General features: G+C 49.8%; 1 protein-coding gene across 5 annotated transcripts in view; it reads right to left on the reverse strand.

The window, feature by feature from the left end:
• The window catches only part of PLXNB1 (plexin B1), a 74,576-nt gene that overhangs the window by 49,762 nt on the left and 1,310 nt on the right, over positions 1 to 23,504 (reverse strand). For 2 of the 5 annotated variants that reach the window (XM_068694282.1, XM_068694278.1), the window contains exon 2: positions 5,097 to 5,158. The gene's annotated coding sequence lies outside the window, so the exon portion shown is untranslated. The other 3 variants (XM_068694280.1, XM_068694279.1, XM_068694281.1) reach the window with 3 other exon arrangements.

Here is a 23,504-nt window from a genome sequence, read left to right on the forward strand (position 1 = left end):
CACACCGCCTAGTCCCACTCTTTCCCAACACAACCCTTGTCCTAAACCCTGTGTGTACTCCACCTGGCTTCGGGTCTCAGCCCACGCACCCCTTCACTCCTCACAGCTGCAGTGCATTACAGGAAAAAAAAATTAGCAATATTCAGCAGCAATAGAAACCACATCCCTATGGACAAAAGGACATGGCTCTCATCCTTCCCAAAGAGAAAAGTTCAAAGGAACAGCTAGGGCTGCCATCCTGTACTGTGCTCTCTGCAGATTTGGGTAAGTGTCTAAAACCAAGCGTAAGACCTGACTTGCAAGGGAGAAGCACCTAGAATTGAGCCCTGTTTTCTAGTTATTTTTAAATGTTTAGACAGGACCTCAAATAAGACCAGTGTTTCGAGAACTTCTAAAGAGCCTGAACCTCACGTAGACCGTGACATTTTTAGTTTGAAAGCATTTGGAACAGAGATTGTATTGTTTATGGATCTGCATATCACCCATTTTAGCTCAAATTAAGTTACAGTCCACTGCTAGGCAAGGACTGTAACACTCCTTACAGGGGGATATCCACAGAAATAAGATTTAGGCTCTCAGCAGTAACAATCCCTGTAACTCAGTAAAACATTTAACATCCCAGAACAGCAAGGACCAGCATATGCCACGAGGAAAGGAAAATGTCAGCTTCCCTGCTTAGAATATGCGTCTTCACACCCCCCTTCCCATCTGCACAGCTCCCCAAAATATACTCTCCACCTCTCTTGAAGCTCAAGTCAACAGTCTGCAGGCTTGAACAGCCCACAGGCGATGCTTTTAGCAAGTCTGAGGTGCGTACAGCACATCGCAAGCGGCACAGAAGAAACTTGGGCCACAAGCTGTGCCAGTCTCTGTTTTTACAAGGTTTATTTTTATTTCCCTCCATCCCGCCCAGCTCCGACAGACCAGCTTGCAGTTGTTCTGGCACTGGTGATGGCCTGAAACCGTAAGAAGGAAGCAAGCACAGAGCAGCACTTTGCCTCCCTGAACGCTCTCCCAGGCTTCAGTGATGTGCAGCTCAGGGATTTCTCGGGACAGAGGTGGTTTCTATGCATTTAGGAACCTTCAATAGCTCCTTCTTCTGTGGAACTGCCCTGTGTCCTCAAATACACAGATGTTAGGCATTCACAACATCCTGTGGCAAGGAGCTTCCCAGGTTAACTGCACACATCAAGGACTAAGTCATTACTTGTTTTTAGGCTTACTACATGCTGGCCCCATTCAATACCTATTCATACTTATGACTCTTCCATATGAAAAGACAAAAAACCAGTTGCTGCCCCTCTAACCTTTCCATGTCATTTAGGATTTTGATGGTAACTATCACTCCTCTCTTTTCAGGTGGAAGAGTCTCAGTTTATTCCATTTTCTTTGTATAGAAGATACTCCTCGCCTTTGCTCCTTGCTGCTGCTGTTCCATTTCCAATAACAGAAAATACCCTTCATAAAACACAATGATTTTCACAAAGCTGCAGAAAACAAATTCTATATGAGCTGGAGAAATTAGTGAGATGATTAGTAAATATTGCAGGGACTCTCTACCTCCTGTAGTGAATTGCTAGTTAGTCAGTTCTGTTAAAATATACACCCTATAAAAATTGCTCAAAATTATTTTCAAGCCCCAGCATCCAATTACACTTTATTCCTCCAGAATAGGTGGTGTTTTTCAGAAATTCTCTCCCCATTAGTACTTTGAAAGTACAAATAACATTCTTATGCTTGATTTAGCCTACCCGATGAAGGATATCTCTTACAACAAAGGCTGTATGCCAGAGCTCTATTCTGTCATGTGTTCTTTATGAATATTTCAATCTTTTTCCTCAATTATAGACACATTATTTAGTGATTTCCTGATGCTATATAAAATAACGATATCCTTACTGGACCTTGTTGTTATACAGAGTCATATATTTATTTTTAGAATTATTGTTCTTATTGTGACCCCTGCAAAATCCTCAGTGACTTTTTTTCCACAGACGCAGTGATCCTTCCTAATTGCTTCCAACATTCTTGATTATTATAGTGAATAAGAATTCACTATGCATGCATGCTTCGCTTGCTAGGCAACCTAGACTCTCCTGTCAGGCTGAAATATCTGGCTTTTTTGTCCTTTGCCAGTTTCTCTATTAAGAGGAAAAACAAGCTTTTTTTTTTTTTTTTTTTTTTAAGAAATATAACTAGAATTAGAGAAAAATAAGCAAAGCCATTAAAACCAAACAATTCAAAAGACAGCAGATATATTATTTAGCATTACAACACTTAGTGCTAACAGCATTTTTTGTTTGTTTTGTTTTGTTTTAAATCAGTCTACCTCACAATTTAGAGCTTTAAACCATTCTCTACCAAGAGTTGGAAGGAACACCTCACCTCACTCCACAAATAACCCATAACTGGTTCTGATAGAAGGGAAGAAGCCTCCTCTCAAGGCGGTGGATATCAAACAGCACAGAGGGCTCAAAAATTCCTCTGACCCAGCTGAGCCCAGCTCTTCCCATCTCTTCCAGTGCATCAGATAGACAAGGCACTAGCTCTTCCTGGAAGCTGAGCTTCTAGAAAACAGTGCAGGAGGACTGCCCACAACTCTGTGACATCAAGCCATGCTAGCCCTGGAAATTACATTAAAAATGTATCTGGAACAAAATAAAATGGTTTATTTTCACATAGGCATTCAACTGACTACAGGTATTACCTGTGGTACTTTAAGAGGCAAAATGTAGAAACATATTTGGAATTTTGTCCTTCATCCCACTATGGATATATATATATAGGTTCTGCATTAATTTTCCAACGAGCTCAGATACTACCAAAACAAAAATCTAGTTGTTATAAGGTTAAATAATTAAACAAATAGAGCATAAATAGCTAGTAAAGGGCAGCTCAGCATGGAACAGGAGACATCCTGGAAACAGAACAGCAGAACAACAAGATGCAAGACCAGAAAACTCTTTGGACTTGTCTTTCATTGAAACGTCACATTTTGAACTGAAGCAGGAGTTTGGGGTAGTTATGCAGAGGCGTTACAGAGATGAAGGAATTCCATGGCCTAGAAATACCCCAAATCTCACCAATCTGAGTGCTCTGCAGAGAGCACACCACACAGAACTGCTTGCCAAGCATAAAAAGCAATGAGAAAAGCTTCTACAGACAAAATATAGCAGCAGTTTCATACGGAAAAACATGCCCCCTGCCCTCGAAACCAGAGGGTTTCTCCTGATTTTTGCTTTGTACACGGCATAGAAATTGTATGTTTGTTCTTAACATAAGGAAAAAAAGAGGTGGGACAGAAAATAGGGCATAAAATCCCCCCTTACACTGTTTGAAAAGGAGGGGAGAGAAGAGGAGGGCCCAAGTAACGCTCTCCTAGGTAACACAGAATCACTACTCCCACTGCACAAGAATGAAGCAGAGCGCGACTTGGATAATAACCGTAACTCACATTTCAGAAGTCAGTTTGTTCAGCCATGATCTTTTGCACTTAAATGGACTAAAAACCATTTCCTCCAGTGCAGTTCTGCTGGGGCACTGTTTCAATAGGATCTGCACAGAATCAGCTGGATATCTCAAGGAATACAACACGCATGTAGTGCACAGTACACAGACCTCTGTCCTCCCCATGGTCTTTTATTTTTTACGTACCCTGAAAGCATGGACCCAGAAGAGACTGGCCTGAATTCAAATCATCTCAAGTACTTACTCCTTCCCTATTTCAAACAGCTTTGATTTAGTGGTTTTACTTGAACCACCCAGAGCCAATGAAAAGCTGAGGGAACCAGACTCACCGATCTGTACACGTGTTGTACGTACTCGGGATTTATTCATGGAGGCTACAGATCAAAACAGATTTTCCCAAAGCTTGCTCTTTAACATTCAAGATTTTAATCTAGCTCTACTACCAAACTGAAACCAAACAGGCTGCTCACACACAGAAGCCCAGGTTAGGGGTTGCTGTCTGGCTTTGTTCATTGCTTTTATTCTTGTTGAACCCTCCTGCTACTACAGCTGCAGGTCTAACAAGCAGACTACTTTCTGATGAAGGGCTCCTGTACTCCCTGTGCTCTTAAGTGATATCCATCTCTCTAGCGCAATAGTCAGTGACTCATCTGAGGCAGCACCGAGTGTCCAGGTGCCAGGGTTTCACTCTCCAACAAGTCCATGTAGATCTGCAGATCTCCTGCAGCTCATGCAGTCTGGGATCTCTGCTGTACCACCCTACATTTGATATTCAAATTCCTGTATTCAAATTCCACACATTTACTCACAGAGCGCTTTGCCAGGCGAACTGAAGTAGGAGTTGCAGCTATCCTGTTTAACAGGCTGCAGTCTGACAGGAGAACTCAGTTTCAGGGAGACGTTTCTTCAAGGGTCTACAGCTGTCAACACCACCGCGCTCAGCCAGCACAAAGCAGCTCACGACACTGTATGGTGACTGACAGCCAGATATGAACATCACCCTGCTCTGGGAGGCTGTCTGCAGGTTTGGTCACACTCACTTGTTCATTTCTGGCCATAGATCACTATCAGAAAGTAGAATATTTGTTTGTTTCTGTCTGTAGGTTAAACTCATTAGCTTGCATAGAAAAATTTAATTGTAGGTGTTGTTTCACATTTCAGTGACAGCACCAGAGGTGCAGCACCGCTGCAGTTTGCACATCCTGATAATCCCTCAGGAAAGGGGTGGGGGATGGCAGGGGAGGGAGGCAGAGCCGAGACAAAGACAAGAAGATGGACAGGCAACCTTTGGAGGAAATATGTCTGCTGAGGGCAGAACTGGACGGATCACCATTTCTGCTCAACAGCCAACTTTTGTCCTTCACAGGAGCTCCCTACCTAAAGGGAACAAGTGCGTGTTCTCCCATAGCACCACTCACTCTTTCCAGCAGCCCACGTGCCTGGTGAACCCCCTTGTCCACTAATCACAGGCGGTACCATTCATCAGGTGGATTCATCCGCAGCAGCACCGAGAGGCTGCCGGGCATTACGCTGGCAGCACAAACAGATGATCAGGAACACGGAGGGGCCCAGCAGGCTGCAGCAGTCCGTGGGTGTCCCAGTGCTGACTCCCGGCGCATTTTGCTTACCATCTGGGATCTTGGGAACGCTGAGACACCTTCATTTCTCTTCCTGAGGAGTGTGCCTCAAGCTGGAAAAAAAAAACAACACAACGTGAAATGCAAAGACTATTTTTCCAATAAATTAAATCTCTGTTGCACTTGACTCCCGCTGCGGCTCCCTCCCCCCCAAGAAGGCAAGGTCTGGCCAGCTGCACAAAGTCCAGGCAGCCCCGGGGAAAACAATGGGATCTTTTTCTTGCCAGAACGAGCCTTCCCGTTCACCCTTCTAACCATGGCTCGGAGGACACCCCCAGTGTGTCTGCAGGGGAGAGGAGTCTGTTGGCATAGCAACAGTACACCCTAACTCTCTGCTAATGAACAGGGATAAAATGTTTTGTTCTCATTAGGAAAAATACAGACACATTCCTGATTGGTGAGTAATGTCTCTGCCTCTGGGAGATTAGCTCAGAGCTGTGCAGCCTGAAACAGCCTCAATTCAGCCCACTGCCGTGCTTCCCTTCAACAGCCATTCTCCAAGGACCGCACGTCTCTCAAGGGCAAGCCTACAGAGCCTTCTGTACGCTTTGCCTTCGGGCCGAGACAGCTAAAGGCAGGAATAATGAGAGGAGGCTTGACAGGAGCAATGGGAACGCGCACAATGGGAACACACCCCTCCGTCCCCAAAGCCAGCGCTCGCTGGTGCGTTCACTGCACCTGGGTCCCAAGCTACCGCCAAGAGCTTCTCTTTGTGCTTCCCCCCAGGGCTGCCTTGCACGGGGATCCCACATCTCCCACTGTGGGGGGAGCAAAGGACAGAGCACGGAGCTGCAGCGCAGAGCGCAGCCGCTGCTACGTGCCTGGGTGTGGGCAGCTGAACAAGGGCTGCTGCCTACCAGGGTTTATTAGGATTCCGGTGTCAACAATCAGCAAGATCCAGCAGGAGGAATCTCTCTGTGCTTGGGTGTTTGCAGAATATCCATGCGGATGCTTCTCATTGCTCATGTTTGCACCTAGGTGCTGAATCCCAAAGCCTTTGCCCCACACAGACAACGCTGCTCCTCAGAGCCTCTGCCCTCCAGATATAGGGCCAGCACTGCTCGCCCAAGGACCACAGCTTCTGCAAAGAGGATCCGGGGTGGGAGCTGAGCCAGGCAGCTGACGTACAGACAAAAACCCAGCCTCCAGCAGCACATCTGCCACACTATATGGCATCAGCGCCCAGCAGAACTCAGCTCTGAGCCCACAGCTCATCTTTCCTTCACGCTGCTGCTGAGCCCCACTTGCTCACACTGACGTGCCTGGCCTTGGGCTCAGCGGCTGGTGAGAACAGGGACTGCACCCTTCGTCCTTGGGGAGGACTCTGGAGCATTGCCAGGGGCTGAATGAGTGCTCCGAGCCGCTCCTGCCCCTGTGAGGAACCTGGTGCTGGTTGGGGGCACCACACACACAGCCGTGCCCAGCTCTGTGTCAGCGCCTTCCTGCTCCCCCAGCACCACTGAAAGGGGACTGGGGAGCGAGGGAGCTGCAGTATGCACTCCCATTCACGTTAGCTCCTTTCCCTGACCCCTCAATCTCTTCCCAGCCTTTTTTGCTCCTCAGGGCTTCAAAGAGCTCAAAATGATGTGACAAAAGGCAGGGTGAGGATGAGGGACGAAGGGCCCTGCTACCACACGCCTCTGAGAAACTTGCACGCCCTGTAGGAAACAACACTGCTGGGACTCGATTGCAACCTCACACCCAGCTGAGGAATAATTTATTTCCGTTGCCTAGGCAGGGACCTGGCTGCCTGCAAGCCCCCTCCGTCTGCCTGAAGGGGGGCAATAAATCCACCATCTCACCCAGGGGACAGCAGCCGAATGGCGACAGCGCCGGCCCTGCCCTGCAGCCCCGCTCGCTCCCCGGCGCAGCATGGGGCTGGAGGGGCCGGGTGCTGCCTCCCAGCCTCCGCCACTGGCAGGGTCCCCCCCTGCCGGCCCCGTCCTGGCCGTGGGAATGGAGCTGGAGCTCGGCACCCCGAGGTGGGCTCACCCCCAGCCGCCGGCAGCGCTTAACTCCCTCCGCGCTGGCGGGCAGCACTCCACAGAGCCGGTGGCTGCCTCGCTGCTGGCTCCATCATCCCCAGGACTGTCCCCATCCCGCTCCCCCAGCCGCCACGTCCCCCTCAATGCCAGCCCCTGGGGTCTGGGCAAGCTGGGGTGTGAGGAGAGCCAAGGCACAGCTTGTAAGGCGTTTGTGTCCTTTCACGCCACACAGAAGCCCTGGGGAGCAGCCCTCGCTCCTCTGGTCAGGCCAGGGCCTCAGCCGTCCCCCGGCGTGTCAGGAGTTAAGTTCGCATTTCCATTCTCCTGACCCGCACCAACGCCGGCTGAATATCGAGCTATTCTTTGCAGCCTGATAAAGCATGAGAAAGCTGAAGGCCTCACACACTCCTCCTTTCAGAGCTTGGCCGCCTGCCCGCGAGCTGTCACTCCCTGGCACCCGGGGCAGGGGGAGCGGAGGAGGCCGAGCTGCAGCCAGCTGTGGTGAATCATGGCCCGGCCCTGCTCCCCGGGGAGCCGCATCCTGCCCGCGGACCCTGGGCCTGCTGCTGTCTTTCACGGAAGCCATCCTGCCTGCCAGGGGGTCCCACGGCAACAGCCATGGTGCCCGGTGGCTCCCAGTAAGAGCCCAGTGTGAGCACGGCTCTGCCCAGCAGCTGGGTGGGAGCTTGCCCGCAGCACAGTGCCTGGTCTGGTGCTGGACACCGGTCTGCATGACAGGGAAATCCCAGAGAAGGGCTCAGGAACAGGATCTGATTTGAAGGACAGTATTTACCCATCCATGCACCACTCATGCAATATTCATTTTGGGTACTGATTCCCACTGCAGCCCCTTCCGAGCCCCCTTCTCCCTGTCACTACCATATCTAACCCAATAACCATGTCTGATCCGAGCTGCTCCGACCACCACCGACACCCACTCTTGTTTATTTTGATGGGTTCCACCAGCATGGTTTTCCCCGTGCATTCTAACACACGGCACCAGCAGGAAACACACCCAGATCCCAGGGTCAGCAGTCCCAGACAAGAAAGCAGCTGGGACAGCACAGGAGCACCAAGGCCATTGCGTGCCTGCCTTGTGCTAGGGGCACATCTTTGGAGAGCGAAGCCTCTGCAAGGTAAAGACATCAGCTGCTGGCTTTCTAAGGAAGGGATGTTCATAAACTCAACCCCTTGGACCATCAGCTTGAGTATGAACTACTGCGTGGCACAGGGGATACTTCCCCCCATCCATTTGTTTCCCACAGAGATGGGTGCTCAGTGCACAGCAGGCACAGGCTCTGCCAGATAACATGCTACATATGGCTTGCTTTATCCCTTTTGAGACATTTACGGCATGTTGTAAGGATTCTGTTGCACCTTACACATCTGCACCAGAAAGCATCTCTTCCATAGCACCTGCAGCTGCACAGCCAGCACACTGAGAAGATTAACACACGGAGCATCCAGAAGTTAGCAAGTTCTGGAAGTCTGGTTACCCCTTGTGCAAAGCAAATGAAAACCCTCCCTGGCCATACAACACACAGATTATTGAGCTGCAGGAACGCCTACACGTCCAGCATCGCCCTCCTCTGCCACAAGATCTCTAAATGCAAAGCTTAATAGAAACAGTTAACACCCTGAGTGCGGCTCAGAGCCATCTGAGCTCTCTATGTAATATAATCCCCTTAATAACGCCCAGAATAGCACTCAGGAGTCCTGGCACAAACTAAGACCTCACTGTACCGAGCGTTGTGTAGATAGCTGTAGCGGTGCCGTTTGCTCTTCTGTAAAATTACTGAGCACCGTACACGGGAACCAACCATAACCCGTACTTTACAGAAGTTAGGACACAGGAGAGCAATGTATACTTTTCAGATGTCTTTTTCTGGCAGCTAAATCAAGCGAGCAGCCAGGGGGAGGGAGGCAGGAACACTGAGGTTACTCTCTCCCCGCAGCAGACAGGCAAAAGCCCAGTTCAGCCAAAGCTCACTGAGGCTCTTTATGTTCCCGGCCAGGGACAGAGGTCACTTGTAGAAGACTGAACCAGGGCTGGTACGGGACTGCCTGCTATGCACGCAGGCACAAGAACCCGAGCCGTACCCATCTCTGTTCTTTTGGGAGCCCATCCCAATGCTGCTCGCAGCGCCTTCGCTAAAAACACGCCTTTTAGCTCCAAACTAAAGTTTGCTTTGAATTCCTCGCGGTCTGAAGAAAAGAAACCCATACACAGGGTCTGCGAAGAAAGTAATTACTTCTTTGTGTTAGCCAAAACATTTAGGCACATTCTAATTCTTCCGACTCAGATTTTGGGATAATTTCCGACAGTAAGTACAGATTAGGTCCATCTCTGAGTTGATCTTCCTGAGGTTCTTGAGGTTCACACCATGCAGCGGGTGCCACAGTCTGCACGCACTTCCCAAGCATCCAGAAGTCACAGCTCTGCAATTCATCGACTTTCGGAGGCACCAGGTCACACTGTCTGGCCTTCAGCTGATCAGTTCACGAGCTTTCTGCACATTTCTGGCTTGGGGACTGCATATGTTGGAAGTGAATAGAGTCTAGATGCCTTCTGGCAAGATGCCTGAGGCAAAGGCCTCAAGAGAAAAATCTACCATTTCCCAGGCTGATACAAACGGGCAGGCATCCCCTCGCTTCAACTTTTATTCCCTGTTTGTGAAAAGGCTGGTTAGGGAGCTGGCAATTGCGAGGGGGAATGGAAGAGCTGTAGGCTCCAGTACAGTTGCAAGCAGCACGCTCTAACAAACGTCTCGCAAGGGGAAACAGAAGCAGGTAGCCAAGTACTGAAAAAAAAGAGTCCTCTGCAGAAACTGGGTAAATACCACCGCAGAGGAATCTCTTAATAAAGTCGCTCCTTCCGATCTGCACTAACCTGAATGCCGCCCCGAGGCAGCGAGAGAAAACACTGCTGGTGAGCAGGAAGGGGCTATGTACAGGCACGAGCAGGAAGAGCTGTGTTTGAAGAAGGACATTCTCTCAGCTAAAAAAAGCAGGGTTTTCAGCGCTGTTTTGCCTTTCCCCTGCTGTTTTCCCAGCAGACAGCAATCCCACCAGAGCCTGTCCCGCCCCAGGATGGGGCTCCCCAAGGGCTGCTCAAAGGGAAAGGGTCAGAGCCAAAAGGGCCCTAAAAATGATCCTGCAAAGGCACCAGTGCCAGCATGTTCTCCTGAGATTGACAGGACGAGAGGAGAGGCAGGAAGAGAAACTTTAACAAAGCTGTTTCTTAAACCAGCTTTACTGGAACACAGTGGAACAGGGTAGGGCCATGCGCGAGGGGAGATTGAACAAGTTAATAGCTAACCAGCAAAACTGCCACCAGAGACCACGAGCTAGGAGACATTTCAGCAAGAAACACCGAGTCCCAAACTGCCCTCCACAACCTGACTGGGAGCTGCTGCTGCCTCTTTCTTCACTGTTGCAATGTGATCAGAGCTACAGCACTATCATCACCCCCTGAAATCCCTGTTTCTCTAAGAGGAGCTCTTACCCAAACTAACCACCTTGTCCCATTTTAAGTGCCATGATCGATGAGCATCTGAGAGTCTGGTTTCTGGCCTTGGCACTGAAAGGAACAGCTGTGAAAAACGTTAGCAGAGATTTCTGCTACAACACCAGGGAGCGGAGTCTTCCAGCTTCTTGAAGAGGTAGCAGGTACCAGGACAACCCAGCACAGAGATGCAGCAAGAGCAGAAATGGAAGTCCCACTGCTGGGGTGGACATTCCCTGTGCCATCGGTGGGTGAAAGGGTGAAGCTGGCTGCTGCTTTACCTGTAGTCACTCAGGAGACAAGCCACCAACACCTACAAAAATTGCACTGCTTTCATGAAGAGCAGTTTCCAGGAAGATTTTTCATGAGGATAATCTTGGCTATTGGTTGAATAACTTCTTTGTTCCAGAATACATTTTTTTTTTTTTTTTTTAAGACGGGGAGCCTCCGTACTATTGCTTTGCCATTCAAGACATTGTCATTGTCACCTTTCAGATGTGTAAGCCTAAGAGACAGCAGCAGCTGAGCTGCGGTAATTAGGAAGGAGAGAAGTGCAGGCCTCCTCTCACATCTTTCAATTAAGATGCAGTTTACACCTTGGCAGGTTTTTCAGTCCCCAGTGAAAAGGTGCCATCTGCATCTGCTCCAGCAAACCACCCTCATTTCGGGACTCTTCAAATAGTTCTGGAAAAAGCAGTGTTGCCTCTCCTCACCCTGCTCTCTGTCAGGCCGAAATGCAGCCACAAAACCATTAGTTCTCTTATCTCCGGGAACACAGGAATTCTGGCTCTAGACCTGTTTCCATGACACCTACTTCAAAAAGTTTCCCATTTTATTCAAGTGTCTACTGAATTAAAACTTACACTGCTCTCTCCACTTGCAGAAGGGAAGCCGAGAAGGATGGGACCGAGCTCATTTAATTCTATTCACAAGCTCCCTTCCTGAGGAAAGCCAATAACTTTCGGAGAGTCTCTGCAGACTTTGCTCCACCGCTTTGCACGCTGAAGAATGGCTGGTTGGTAATCCTCTTTTCACTCAGTGAGCACAGACCCAAAGGTTTTCATCCCTGTGAGCTCAGAAATTTCCATTTCCATTTAAGAGAGACATTTTCCTGGCAGTTCTCAAAAGATGCATTTGTAAAATAGGAAACAACCTCAAGGAATGCTAAAGCAAAGGAAGAAAGCTGGACGTGGACACTCTTTCTACCTCAGCTAGGAAAGGAAATTCCTTCCCAGCGCTGATGCCCCATAAACACAGCCTACTCTGCAGCTACCAAATACTGGATCGACACAAAGCGACCGGCTGCCCACGCTGCCCTGTGCAAACACCCAACAGTTTCCGCAGTCTTGCTTTCAGATCAGCTGGGGTAGCAGCCACCAAAAATCACAGAAGAAAGAAAAAGTTCAGACACATACAGCGCATATGCCAGACAAGAAAGGAAAATATGGGGTGCATGCAGGACAAATGGGACAAATTTGTGGGACAAATTACGGAGAGGAAAGGGTATTCCAATGAACTCGCTACAGAATATGCACTTGCCTCAGTGGTTTTTAAACTTGTGGCTTGCAGACTTCGGTTGTCTGTAAAGGTAATTAAAAAAAGCAAATCCATTGCCATATCTCTAATAGAAAACGTTTAGAAGTCTGCGAACCCAAAGAGGTTGAAACTTTCTTCTTTCAAGTGCAAAACATTCAGATGGCCCACAGCCAAGTCCCAGAAAAAAGCCCTAGTCAGTAACTCCGGAATGCCAGCTCTTAACACAAACCAAAAGCACACAAACCCTCCGCTCGGGCAATTCGGTGTCATCTCCCACCAAAAAAAAAATCACTTAAAAATTGCACTCCTAAAATTCCAGCTATCATCCACCTCCCTGACTCTGCACCAGGGCAGCCTAACAGGAGCTCCCTGAAGCCGTCAGCTGAGTGAGCCATTTTTCTTACCTTGCTTTGGGGAATTCCTGCTTCGAGTCTGTGTAAAGAGAAACGAGAAGGCTTCACGCCGCTCCGGGCAGGATCCCTTCCATCACTCCCAGCTCCTTAGCAGAGGCATTCCTGAGGCACACTGTGCCCTAATAAATCAACACAGCCGCCCCAGGTTTCCCCGGCAGCTGCAGTTCTGCAGGAAAGGCAAACATCTCCCCAGCTAAAGCAAACAGGGCTGCAGAGCCCCTGCTGAGCACATGGCTACTGTCAGAAGAGGGACGGAGGGAGAAGGTGGAGATCAGAAGGCATCTGGCTGACAAAAGCCAATCCAGCTCGGGGGCGGAAGATGGCCATGGTTCTGGCCCTGACCTAGGCATTCCTCTGACCAGGGATGGGCTTGCCAAAACATTTTATCGGAGCAAAAACACAGCACTTCGCTTTCAGAGCAATGCCCATCCCGCTCCTGACGTGCACAGTACTTCTGCCTTTAAGAAGAGCAGTTACTTTAGCATTTAGGATCCTCATGTAACAGACCCTGCACAAGTACAGAACAAAAATAGCCCAGTCTTAAACAGCTTATAGCTTAATTCTAAAATAAACGAAGACAAAGGAAATGGCACTGATCAGTATGGCCAGCAGTGAGCTCAGCAGAACAAGGACGCTGCTGTTTCCAGGGGCAAGGGAGAGGTGGGATTTTTTTTTTTTTTTTTTTGAACTATTTAACAGAAAAGACCCAATGAAGGATTTTCGAAAAGAATAATTAGGTGGGTTGGCATACATTTATGGGCCAACCATCTCTCTCCCAGAGAAACCAAAACAGTATTTTTCAAAAGCAGCGCGAGGAAACAACAGGGGCTACTGTTACCAGACAGAGCAGCAGACAGAGTCCAACTTCCAGCACCAAAGGTTGCTAGATTGCACGCGAACAACGAGATGGGCTGCTCCAATACCTCTTTTTCAGTTGCTTTTGGCGAGTACGGGAAGGGAGTAGCCAAGGCAGGGCTGAGACAGCGAAACTAAAAGAAAAGCAGGCACAAACCCACCAATACCTTTAGAACAAACCCCGTTTACTAAAACAAAGGCATCTTCTCCAAACACACGCTGACAGCTGGGGTAAATATCCGCATTTCATCGCCTCCCACTCCCAGCCATGGCCTCCCCGCGGGGGGTTTCCAGGCCAGCCCCAGCACACCGAGGGGCGGTGGGAGCACAGGATAAGTGCCAAAAAAACCCCGTGGGTCAGGCCTGAGCTCCACAGCACACCCAGGTCTTCGGCTGCCACGGCATCATCCAGCCAGCCTCCCCTCTGAGCCCAGGTGAAGGGGTATTTCCACCCCATGGGGAACCACCAGCTCCCAGCCTACAGGCAGCAGCTTCCTTTAAGGGAAACCAGCATCTCCTACGTGTGGTTAATTGAGGGAGGGATGTGTATGTGCGCTGAGACACACAGCAGGCAGTGGTGGGGTGGGACACGGAGCCCCAAGCTTATTTTGACCTTTTGGTTAAAGATCCTGCAAAGAGGCACTGCTGCAAGCCTGATCAGATGTCTGGGGAAAAAAAAAACAGAGAGCAGGGCATTGCACATGAGTGACCAGAGTCCCAGTATGATCTGGATATTCCCACCCACATGTATGGCCCCAAAAATCCAGAGTTCTTCAGTGCAAACATGGGCAGCAGCAATATGAAACCAACGTGTTAATTAGCAGCCTGCAGTCCGGCGCAGGACGGAGATTGCTGATCTTGGCTATTATACAGGCAGTCAGAGGCCAAACAGAGCAAGTGCCACATTAGTTAACCCATTCGGAACAAAGTTAATAATTGGCTAATTGTGGTTCCTGGAATGGACAGACCAAGGTCTGGTTTTTAAACCTCTTTTCTCAGAGGTGTCTTAAAATGCACTTGGTACAGCAAGTCCCCCACCACACACACACCTCTGCTCTTTATTAACATTCACTCTCAGTTTCGATGGTCAGCTTAAATTCAGGGAAATCCACTGGCTTGCATTTCCCAAAGGATCAGACAACATGAACTCAATGACTTAACCGCCTTTGACAAACTATAAACTAGTTTTCAGCCTGTAAACAATCACAAGTTATTATGAAAGAATCGTAGACTAAACTACGACGTTTATCAGATTTACTTATATGAGATTTTTGACATTCAACAGAGGAGATTAATGAAAGAAAGTATCTCAAATGGCTTACGTGCAGCTGGAATTTAACAGTGCTCCTCGATGCAGATGGTGGTTTGCATACCAAATGCTTAATAAGAACTGTACTTTCGTAGAAAATTTGCAGTCAGTAAAGCAAGCACCACCAGATAGGTTAGGTAGGGAGATCAGCCTAACAGAAATTCCATGAGGAACATCAAGAGGATTTTATCCTCAGGATGCTGAAGGGCAAACCTCGAGTTAGGCTCTTCACGTGCAGGATGTACCAGTCCCACTGCATAAAGTGCTGGGACACAAGGTTTGGGAGTTAAGAAACAGGGATGAGGAACCCTGCTGTGTTAGCCTTGAGGTTATTCTGAAGCACAGAACAGAAATCACTGCTACAGGACCGGTCTGGGCTGTGTCATTCAAGGTTAAGACCACTCCGCACGAGGCGCACACCATTCAGCTGTACCACCTGCACCCCCACAACACCCATAAGGTCACCGCCTTCCTAGCAGCGTGCTCCAACAGCTCCATCATTCTTTCTGGCAACGAGGCCAGCCTAATTTCTCATTTGTTTGCCTTCTGCCACGAGCCATTAATTTCTTCTCTGCTGGATTAAAGTTCCTCGGAGTCAGTTACGCACGCGCTTTAAGCAAGTCACCTCTCAGGAGGTTTTGGCAACCACCAGACGAGCCCCACCAGGTCCCTCCCTATAAAGCACCTTTCTTTGGCTCTTGAATAACTTGGGACTTTTTTTTTTTTTTTTTCCCTCTCTTCAGAACACCAGTGTGATTGTCACCTCCACCCCCTGCCGTCTTCTCCAGAGCCACAGCTCTGGTGAAACACAGCCGGGGAGCGCGCAGCATCGCCGGCGCGCCGAAGCCTCTGCTTGCCTGTATCAAATGGATGTTATTTCACTAAACCTGTTCTGCAGCATAACGGAGGAGCTACAGAAATCACAGTCTGCAAAGATTGTATCAGTGAGCTAACAGTCAATTAGCTGAGCGTAAGGAGCACATGTCTTTCTTAGACACCATGTAAGCATTTCTGCAAAAGCTCTAAGGAGAATTTCACCACCCGGTCCCCGTTCGCCTAACACTTACATACTACTCAGGATCTTCGAGCGAGAAAATACCCACAGACCTGTCGTTTCCAGCCACAGTTCTGAATTCACCATCAGCATTGTCTGCTTCTCTACTGAACCAACACTAGCAGCGGCTTTAGATTTATTTCCAGAAAACTGACAAAGTCCTGAACAGCACAGAGTGCAGCACTAATACTTGCTGAGGACACCCCCAGGAATATTTCCCTTTTTGACACATCCCCAGTAACCCATGATTTCAGAGGCAGCCTTATTTTTGCCCTTTACATAATCATGAGGCACGCTGTTGATGTTGGCACAGATCAATTATTTAAACCATTGTACGGCTCCAAGTCAAACACCTTCAGAAGCACATTACACAAACGCAGTCACCTGCTGCCGTTGTTCTCACCTGGCTCTTCCCAGCCGCTCTCTCTGATAATTAGCACAACCCTCTGTATCTCTCAGAAGCGGTAACTACCCCTCATAAATCTCCCCAGAGACACGAGCTATTCGAGATCACGGCACAAAAAGCATTAAGCCTTTGTGGATGTCAGCCAACGCCCTCCCCGACCTCCACGCCACGAGGACTTAGCACCCTTGCTGCTGCTGTTCCAGGAGAAAACAGACATGCAAACCCTTCTGTTTTTCCCATCCCCATTTATTAAATGAACAGATGCCCATTGAATTTCCACCTCCGAGCAGCATTCCCACTTAGCGACCGCCCTCGTGTTGTGCTGCATGCCCAACGTGCCTCCAAGCTGGAACGGAGCACGAGGCAGGGCGCTTACACCCTGGGTGCTGGCAGGACCACGGCTGAGCCTTGGGTGCTGGCCGGGGGGGGCAGCACAAAGGGCTGTGCCCCTTCCACCTCTCACAATAAAACATCTCTGAGGCAACAGTGAGACACGTGGCTTTTTATCAGCCCTGAACTCGGTATTTTCAAAGCAAGAAACAGACTTACTGCTGTGAACGCCCCAGCCCAGCCACGGGGAACGCCAGCAGCTGGTGCCTGCCAGGGACGCTGTCCTCCCGCACGGATCCTCAGCATCGCTCCTCGTCGCAGCGACACGCAGCCTATGGAAAGCTGGTGGCAGGGAAGGCTACCCATTGGTGTTCACGGCAGAAAAATCCGCCTGCGTTTATGCATGACTGCTCAAGCGAACCGTGCGACCGCTTTTGTTGCTCCCAGTGATCTATTCTTTCAGTGGGAACGCCAGGAGGAAGCCGTGCTGGGCACTCGGCAGGGAAAAAGCCCTGTGGACACAGTGAATGGGGCAGAAAATTCCCCTGCAAATTCGGTCAGGTTATTTGCAGCGATGCTCCGCATTGACTTTTCTAGCAGCTTTTTGGGACACCTTCACACATCAAAGGCCAGGCCACACCACGGTAGTCATTTTGACTAAAGCTACTTTAGAAATTGATCAGACTATTGATTTTCTCGTAGTTTAGATAGAGACAAAGTGACCTTTACATCCCACAAAAAAACAAAGGGAATTAACACATGTACACAATGAACCTTCATTTCAAACAAATTGTTTTGCTCCCTTAGAAGACAAGTCCTGTAACACTTTTTTCTTGCCTTGAAGATCCCAAAAGAACAATTCTTCTACCTCAGCTTTCCAGCCTTCTGCCCCAAGCAGGCCAAAAGGACAACATGTTTCAGGCATATACACAAGACCAGCCTGAAGACAAACACAAGACAGATCTATAGACCTACAGGTCACGAGGTGATAAGGAAATCAGGACTGAATTGTACATTATTAGTTCTACCTCAGTCTTACCCGCAAGTAAAGTGGTATCACAGAGGACAGTGCCTGCTGCAGAGATAACAGCTTCATAAGCACTGAAAGTTTAAGGCTTTCTCTGTAGCAAAAAAAGCTTTTTAAGATGTATTCTTTGTTATACAGTGGAGTAACAAGGATGCTTTGTGTGTTTCTACCAGCTGAAATCATTTCCCTCGTGAATCAAATCACTCCGTGCACGTGATTTCTACCTGCTCAAAAGAAGCACGCTGCATTTTGGGGTAAGTTCCACCATGAGTGGAACTGCAGTCCCGGAGCTGGATGGCCAGGTGTCGGTTGTGTTTGGCCGATCCATCAGTCCCCAGAGAACACAGTGCTGTGATAATTACCGCAGCACCCATTCGGATTACGCTGTGTTGACAGCACCAGGAGGGAGGTAATCAGACGCATACCCAACGGCTTCCAAAACTTCAGGAGGCAACAGAGGCAAAGGAAGAGGAGGCAACCTCAGAACCACAAGTGGGTAATTCTCCTGCAACAGCTTTGCCCAGCGCAGCAGCATCCCGGGGCTCACACGTTGCTGCTAACCACCTGCACCAGACAGCGATGCAAACCTTCCATCAGCAGCACAACCCCAAACCCCACTGCTACTTAACCAGAAACCTCCACGTTTCTTGGGGCCGCACGAGCAGAATGCCAGCGTACAAGATCCCCCAGCGGGAAGCCCACCATCGTCATTATCTGGAAGGTAAATGTTATTTGGATGTTATTTGTCTGTAGCTAATGAGCTTGGCATTCATTAATCCACTGCAAGGGCTGTTGTGATAGATGGTCTGTGATGGGAGGATGCTGGGGATGGATTTGAATGGTTGACTCAAAATAACATAAGCCTGCAACACAGCCATCAGCTCGCCTACGTTTTCCACTCTTTACAACCTTTATTCAGAGACAGCTCTCCACAGTGCAGGAAATCCTAATTATGGAACAAGAGTTATGGAACAGGGGTCTTTCCTGGGCTGTTAAGGAAAGCTTTGCCATGCCGCATCCAGACATCAGTACTGCAGCAAAACACAAGTCACCTGCAAGGCCTCTGTGTGCCATGGAGAGACCACACATCTACGAGGTTCAAGTATCCAGAACTTAGCACTGTCACTGCAGCACACAGGAGCAGTTTAACGTGCAGCGAGCAAGAAAGCGTGCCTGTCAGCACCCCTCCAGGAGCCTGCCCAGCTCCTCGCTGCGGTTCCTGACACGGGCTTTCACCCCGCTGGCAGATGGGTTGTGCTGAGAAGGCAGGGGCCGCGGTGACTCGGGCACTACGAGGACAGAGACTTGACTGTCCCAGGCCTGGAGGAAGCCCGACGGGCTAAAACAGCTCTTTCATCTGCTCCAGGGCAGCTGCTGCCACAGCCGCCCTGCCGGCACGCGCCGCCCCTGCTCCCCATCCCTGGGGCCGCGGGGAGCTGCTTTCGTGGGGGTGCAGGGAAGGAGAACGGCGTGTGCAGGGCAGCTGCTTGCCCTGCTGCTCCTCGTTCAGCAGCTCTGCATGATCACAGTGTCACTGGAAGCAGAGCACGGCCAGGAGCTCTGGCACCAGGATGCTGGCTCCAAGAAGGAGCCCGGCACGCGGTGTCCCTGGGGGACCTGCCTGCCCTCTTGCCAACTCAAGCTTCGTCCGCACTGCCGAGAGCACAAGCGGGTAGGAGGTACCCAGGGATGTTTTTTAATTGCACACGCTCCTCTGTAGGCTGTCACAACAAGAACTTTTTCTGGTTAGGTATCCTCAAAAGAAAGGAAAAGTCTGGATCAAGAAACAAACGCTAAGAGAGTCAGTGCCACTCGTTACTGTGAAAGCAGCCCCCCAGAAATCACAGACATGCAGGAGAAATGCACCTCACCTGCAGCCAGGAGAAAGCTGCACGGACACGCAGGACGAAAGCAAAAAGTCCTTGGGATCTTTGCCTTAAATCTCTCTTAACAGTGGCAGGCTGACATGAAGCCAAGATGCACCTCGGCTAAGCTAAGGATATAAATTCACGAACAGCTTAGTCTCCCTAGGTCCTTCAGCATTTCTGCAGTCTCATTTCAGCAATTTCTCTCAAAATGCTAAATTACCCAAAAAGAGCTGGTGAATAAACAGAGCCCCTGGTTGCTGCTCCTGTTTCCCACAGCGGCACGCATCGCTCCGGTACAATTAATTCCGCCGCACGCCTGTTTCACCATTCTGTCGGGCAGAATCAATCAGTAATGGACTGCAATCTGTATGCAGGAAGTCGAACAGCATGCAAATGGGGATCAACACATTGACTGCGGGATTCAGAAGCCCGGGAACTGCTTTTGCACTTCAGCTCCCCGGCACACACAATTTTTGGCAATGCTAAGAGGTAGGAGACAGCATGGGACAAGCGAGAAGAGCTCACGGCTCCGGTGTGGGGAGGGCAGCAGATGGTGCCAGAAGAGTTACTGAACCCTCCCCATATGAAAATTCACTGTTAGGTGATTCACAAGCAGAACTGCTCTCTCCAGCACTTCCAGGGGGTAAGCCTGATATAAAAAATGTTGGGATTAAAGCTGAAAGTGTTAGGAAGAGTTGTTTCAAGGCCATTAACCCCAAGCCACCCAAAACCCTACACCAGCTCCAGGAAGGAGGTCATTTCTGACAAGGTCTGGGCCGGCAGCTACAGGAGCATCTCCAAGCCTTGATCCTGCACCTCCAATTCCTGTCTGAAGGACTTGCAGCTGAGCACAGAGCCCTCATGGAGCTCTGTCAGGAGCATATTCTCCTGCATTTGCTTGGCCAGCTGTTCTCAGAGGCTGGCGCTTCTTTACAGAAATCAGAGCCCAGAAACTCCTCATGTGAAATACGGGGATGGCCATGGTAAGCAACAGAGGGATTTGGAGAGCAAAAGTTCTCCAGGAGCCAGGGCCAGAGAGGGGATCTGGCTGTGCTCTGGTTTACGGTGACTCCACGCTGAGAGCAGGGAGGTCACAGAGTGCAACCCAGTGTGGGACAGAAGAGCTTCGGGAAGAGACTTTGAAACAAAAATCATTTCGGAATTGGCAGAAATCTTAAGCTGGAACTGCTACTTCTACATAGTAATTTACAGAAAGATTACAGCGGGGTTAAGATGTCAAATATACCCGCCCTATTTATAGCACTACATGCAATTCAGCCAGGAAGCTCGTTCCATCAGCACAAACTCCTGAACACAGCCAGCTTCCCCACCCGCACGGCGCCAGGCACCACTGCCCTCCTGCACGGCCGAGCTGCGGGGAAGGACGGGACCCAAGACAGACCGTGATCTGCTCCTGACAGCTCCAGCGGCCAGCTGAGTCCCATCACTGCAACGTTACGCTGGGATGAACTGACACACTTGTTCCCCAAAACCCTAAAGCTCCAAAGGCAGCAGTGCCCTCAGATTCAGAATGAAGGAAAACTACAAGAGAATGAAAATAGCAACAACTTGAAATTCTTTGGACCTGCAGATACGCTCACTAGTGGCAAACCCATTTGGTTAATGATATTAATCCCAATAGCTTGCCCCAAACTCTAGGTGGGCACCTGGAGTGAGCGGTCGCACAGCTCCCAGCCCCTGGTCCCCAGCACCAAAGCAGCTCAGCCAAGCCACCACCACCACAAAGTCACCACACCTACGGCCCCAGCCTTAAAAACAGCCCGTGACACGGACAAAAGACCTTCCACATGAGACAGGATGGGAACAGATACAAGCTCCAAGATAAAATGGTAACACCCAGACACTTCGGGCGATGAGCTCTCATTTTCTCAACGAGAACAGCTCTGGGGCTGAGGGGGGTTTGAAAGCAGAAGCCCTGGCACAGAGCAGAGGCTGGGGAAGCTCAGCCCACAGCTCTGTGCTGTTCCACAGCTAAACTTCAAAGCCAAAAGCAACGCGAAAACTCACTCATTTGCCAGGCGCAGAAGAAGCGCTCTTTACAGTACTTGCAGTGTTTATACTGCAAGCAAATAAGGAAAGTTCACATGCAATTAAAATCTGGCATCTGGGAATTTCCTTAGGATCCCTATCATTTGAAGATTCATCTCACATTTTTACTGACTTTTAAAATCTTCCTACCAGATCACGCTAACACAAAAGCTCTTTGTGCTCCATTTTCCAACCCCTTTTTCTTTCCTTTTCGGGGGTGGCAGGCAGGATTTGAAAGTGAAATCCTAACCTTAAAAGCAGGCTATTAAAAAAAAAAACAACAAACAATTAAAGTGATTCAGTATTATAATGACTTTAATTTGTGCCAAATGGAAGAAGAAACAATCCACCTCAACTGATACCATTTATTTTTTTTTGGCCTTTTTTCCATAAGCCTCGGGAGGCAGCGCTGACTTGTAGTTAATGAAAGGGAGACCTAAATTGCTTCCTGCAACCTCAAAAATAACTCAGATGTCTTAGTTAACGCTTGGCTAAAAATACATATATATATATTAGCAGTGAAAAAGCAATGAAAACGAGTCCTGTGTGTTTATTACTCCAGCAGAAGGGGAGAAGCAGCACGTTGAGGAGCCGGCGCCAAGCCCCGCGGTCCTCCATCAGCAGGGCGCGTGTCGGCACAGGCCGCAACGTCCCGCTCGGGGCTGCACGTCCCGGGTATCGCCATGGCACACTCGGTGGTAGCACAAAAGCCAATCTCCTGTATGGTTCTGGGGAGAGAGAGCACCCCGAAATCCCCGTGGGTGGTGTTTGGGGGCTCGCTGGGTGTGGGATGGTGAGGGAAGGCAGGCCGCGTGGCTTGCACCACGCTGCTGGCTCTGCAGTCCTCAAAATTGCAGTTTCCCACCCAAACCCAGCCGCCTGCCAGAACAACCCTGTCCTGTCACAGGGTCTGCACACATCTTGGATGCTCGCCCCTGAGAAGGGTGTGCAGGCTCTTCCTAATAACTCCCCTCCAGCACCAAGACCAGAACGGCCAACACTCAGAGAAGGCTCCTGTGGAGACATCACCACAACCATCAGACCACCGAAACAACAGGATAAGATAATGACACCAGCACAACGAGAGACCAGCAGGCACGTTGTGACAAAAGCAAAAGCAGCAAAAGATGAATCCACCCAACAATCCTGCAGCCAGACACCTGAGAGAGATGCAGGTAAGCAAGCCCCAAGCCTAGGGCTCCACCAGGCACAGGGACACTTTGCTGAAGATGCAGAGGAGCGAGGGGCACCCGTCCAAGCCCTGCTTAGCTCATATCTAGAGGGCTAATTCCTCCCAGAAAGCAGGCAGGCTCATGCCTCCTCTGCCTGCTACCAGCCTGCGAGCTAGGATGGATCAAAGCCCTATCATCTTCCTCCAGGATGCCCTCATACGAGGCTGGGAGGGTTCGGCTCAGAACTTGGCCGCCACAGCCAATTTGAAGTTTTTCTTGGGAAAAACCCGAGAGCTAGAAACAAAACAAAACCAACAAAAAAAAAATAACAGATGGAGGGGCTGCCAGGGAGGAGGAGAAACCGAAGTCCTGAGGGGTTTGCTTTGAGAAGCAGGAAGGACCGGGATGTAGGGGAAGATGACAGAATAAAAATAACGTGAATCTCGCTGGTTCGGAGGTAGGGCTTTTACCACGGAAAATACCAAGCCTTTGTGGGAGGTGGCTGCTTCACCTCCCTCTGAACCTCCCCTCGCCAAGTCACACCGAAGCATAAAGCATTGCAGCTCCTGAAGAGGACACCGAGCCTGCCTGCTGCTCACCCAGCCTCCCCAGGAAGCCGGCAGCAGCGCTGGAGGGCTGCAAGCGGGACCGGATCGCTTCCCTCCTAGCACAGAGCCGGATAGCACCCACCATGCAGGCATCCCGCGTGGGTTTTGCTTTGTTCGCAGCACGCTGCTCTGGCCAGCAGCCTCTCCCCAGGGACACGGGGCCACCATCAGCAGCGGCAGCAACTTTTCCAGGCTCGCTCAGTCCTTGCGGTCCCCGCCGAGGCTGCCAGGAAAGCCGGAGCGTGCCAGCAGCCACAGCACTTGCAGGAACAGCCCTGCCGA

Source organism: Anas acuta, chromosome 11 (assembly GCF_963932015.1).
Source record: "Anas acuta chromosome 11, bAnaAcu1.1, whole genome shotgun sequence".
In the NCBI taxonomy this organism is placed as follows: Eukaryota; Metazoa; Chordata; class Aves; order Anseriformes; family Anatidae; genus Anas; species Anas acuta.